Source organism: Triticum dicoccoides, unplaced genomic scaffold (assembly GCF_002162155.2).
Source record: "Triticum dicoccoides isolate Atlit2015 ecotype Zavitan unplaced genomic scaffold, WEW_v2.0 scaffold7970, whole genome shotgun sequence".
Lineage (NCBI taxonomy): Eukaryota > Viridiplantae > Streptophyta > Magnoliopsida > Poales > Poaceae > Triticum > Triticum dicoccoides.
Genome location: NW_021300698.1, coordinates 24,541 through 28,623, shown reverse-complemented (window position 1 = coordinate 28,623; position 4,083 = coordinate 24,541).

Here is a 4,083-nt window from a genome sequence, read left to right as displayed (position 1 = left end):
AATATCCCAAAAAGCACTTTCACTATTCACGACGACACTTTTCAGCGTCTGTTCGAACTGAAAATATTTATGTGGGATTAGAACATTTCCAGTACCCACCAAAATGATTTTCAACGCATTCTGAAACAATTCCGGTTTAGTGATTTTCATCTGCGAAAAGCATCTGAAGTGGTTCCGGCAGCTCCGGAGCATATCCGGTTATTATCCCGGAAAATTCCAGAAAGCTTCCAGAATGATTCTGGCACCCTTCAAGAATTATCAGGCATGTGCCGAAACCAATTTGACTTAGTGGTATCCCCTGAAACAACTTTTTAGTTTCACCGAAACTCATCCGATGACCTCTCTCTACGGAACCTTTTTCGTTGTCCGAAACTTTTCCGGTGTCCGAAACTTTTTCGGTGATTTTCTCTTAGACTCCTTGTCTAGTATTCAACAGATAGATGACCCTTAAGCGTGTGACCCTATAGGTTCGGTGAAGTATAGACATGACCCGGAACCCCTTCCGATCAATGATCAACATTGGAGCCGTGGACACCCATATTGACCCCTATACCCACACGAATGAATATTCGAGTAAACCTCCAGTTGCCGTGTGCTATTCCTATTGCTTCGCGATATGTTACAAATACCCGAGGTGAGACATGTTGGCATTGCCGTGGATCAAAAACTTGTCCACTATGCTAGTTACACTACTAGGGAAAACCTTATACACAGAATCTTACCAGTAGCGCGTGTTAAAATGAGGCGCTACTGCTACTTAGCAGTAGCGCGTCGGCTAAAAGGGCGCTACTGTTACCCACTTAGCAGTAGCGCGGCAGGAAAAGAACGCGCTACTACTATAATTGCCACACCGTTCCCGACGTGCTAGGTATAGTAGTAGCGCCCTTCTAGAAACAGCGCTACTACTACGGATTTTAGCAACAGCGCATTTTCGCTCCCCACGCTACTGTTGAAGCTATTTTGACCTAACCCCCCGCGCGGCCTGATTCCCACTCCTCTGCTTCCTCCCCCAATTCCCCACTCTCTCTTCTCCCCCTCGTTGCCTCCGCCGGAGCCCCTCCCCTCGCCCTCGCCGGAGGCCCTGCCCTCGCTCTCCGCCGGAGTCTGCCCCTCGACGTCGTCGCGCGCCTGTGCCTCCTCCTCCTCGACCTCGACCTTGCCGGAGCCCCTACCCTCGCTCTCCGCCGCCGTCTCCCTCGACCCGCGTCGCCGCCGTCTCCCCCGACCCCGCCTCGCCGCGCCTTGGTGCCGCCGTCTCCCCCGACCCCATCTCTCTCCCCGCCCTCAGTAAGCACTCTCCCCTTCCCTCTTCTCTTCTTAGTATGAACCCTAGCTATTTAGTGCTAGTTAGCATGAACCCTAGGCTATTTTTAGTGCTAGTTAGTTAATTATAATTAGTATTAACCCTATTTAATTAGGTAGTACGAACCCTAGTTAAAAAATGGATACTTATATGGTAATTAGGGCAGTAGTTCCTAGTTACTAATTAGTTAGTAAGAACTAGGTACTAATTAGGTACTAGTTTATTTTTATTTATAGTAAGTTTATTTTTAGTAAGAACTAATTGAATTAATAGAACTAGTTAGTAAGAACTTGTTGCTATTTTTTTAGTTAAAGCAATTTTTCCCGCATCGACGTGGACGATGCCTATCCCGCATCCTCGTTGTCGAGTCGGCGGAGGATGACACCTGCTTGACCAGATGGGCCATGTCCGGGACTGGGCTCCGCCGGGGTGGTACTGGGAGGCGTTACCTACCGGGGGGCGCAGGTTGGTGAGGAGCCAGCCTGTCGTTGATCCGAACCTTCTTTGGTAGCGGTTGCGTGGGCTAGTGACGGTCCAGAGGCTCGAGGACCCCGCGGAGGTGGTGCGCCACCGTGTCAGTGAGGAGGATGCGCACGTCCGTCGCTACTTGTTTGCGTTGGAGCACAGGTTCTCCAATACCTGGCAGGTTCTCCAGGGATCTCACTGGAGCTATGATCCCGTGATGGTTCCTTCTCTGTGGGTGTCCACCGCCCGCGCCGATTCCCGTCGTGTGCTAGGGTTTTAGTTGTATTAGTGATGTTATATGTATGACACTATTCGGGATGTATTAGTGATAATATTCGATGATGTACGGCCGCATGAGATGATTTACTCTTGCTTATTGAATGCATGCTAATTTGAATCCTATAAGATATTTTGAAATGTATATCTTGTGTTTCTCAAATAGGATATGTGCTTGCCCAAGTGGCCGGTCATGTTTGCAGGTTACACCTCCGAGTGGCCTATGTTTTACCGGAGTGTTGATTCATTTCCGTTACGGCAAATTTCAAGCGCTCGATATGTCCTATTTTAGCAAAGGTCATGCCAGATTTTTCCGTGAATTTTATCATGAATTGTGCTAGAATATGTAGAAAATATCGAGTGCCCCGGATTTGTGTGTTGAGTATCCTGGTAGTTGTCTTCGATCTATTTTCAATTAATGTTTTAACTATGAACATAGGAAATGTCTGACGATGAAAAGGATTTCGGTATGTGCAAATACTGCGAAGACGAGCGCGGCCTGTGCGACGGAATCTTCCTAGATTATGATAGGCGCTTCAGCATCAAGCTGGACGAGAACTTCGAAGTGGATACAGTAAGTCACAACGACAAGTCTTTTTTCGTAATTAAGCATGACATCTGCTTCATTTGCTTCAACTTATATTTTTTTACTATTCTACTAGCGTATCCCCTGCCATGCAAGAGTTTTTGTATTGGGTAAGATAGGTTTCAGTTCTATGACAACTACTATGGAGGTAAAGAGAGTTTATTTGAAGACCGAGCATGGTTATATTTTCCATGCAAAATTATACAACGAAGACGACTACACCTATTTTGGATGCAAAACATGGCGAGCACTATGCAAGACTTATGCATTTCAGCCTGATATGGTTATCACCTTTGATATTCGTCCGGAAGATGGTATTGAAGGTAATACCGACATCTGAGTCAGTGTGCAGACGCCTCCAGTTCTCCCAAAATGTGAGTTTCTCAACCATATTTATGTCTTTGATATTGTTTATTCAAAAATAGTTGACAACTAATTTCTATTGACAGCTTATTTCCAATCAAGCAAACATGTCCAGCGCTTGGTAGACAGGACCTACTACTGTCCCGGGGCTGAACTAAACTGCGAGGAGATAAGTCATTCTGTTTCATGGCTTGAGGATCTTTATATTGTCAAGACAAATTATTTTTTTGGACTTGCAAATCTTAGTACTCAATACGTGCGACCAATAGTGTTTGTATTGAACTACGGTCACATCTTTTTAGGAAAGATGGTAAGATTTTTACTATTTGTACTCAGTGCATCTTTTGCATACATTATTTTTTAAGCTAAACTTCATTGCTAAGTATGTTACTATACGATGTTCTTCAACAGGGACTCCCGCTGAATGTTGTGCCTCATTGGATCAAGACTAAAGGTCAGATGAGAATTGTTAGCTTACGGCCAAGATATCCTATAATGCACTTTAGTGCATTCAGGATTTCTAATAGCGAGGAATGCTTAATAGTGAAAGATTGGAGCAAAATTGTGAACGATCGCAGAGAAGTACTAGGGGACAGCAATCAGAAGCGCATCCCACGATTAGGAGACAGGTTCATCTGCATGCTCCAACTTGATGAAGAACGAGTGATACACATGTTTTATGTTATTTTACCTGAGAGAGAGGTGCAAGAGTGATTAGCTAGTGTTGGTGGCAATGACTGATGATTTTTATTAGCTAGTGTTGCTGGTGATTAGATAGCTACCGCAGTTAGTGTTGGTGGTGATTAGCTAGCTAGAATGAGTTTGAAGATGATGATGTGCTACACTATGACTATGATGATTAAATAACTACTGTTGATGTTATGACTACGATGATGATTAAATAGCTTGTGCTGGCGGATTAGATTCAAGTGGAGGCAACATGGGTGCACATCGAAAGTACTAGTCCAAACTAGATCAAGTTTGGTTTAGTAGTATACTTTTGACATGCACAACATATTGCCTCCACTTGAACCTAATCCACCTTCATTTGACACACTGTTATGGACATAATGATGTAAACCTCATAACT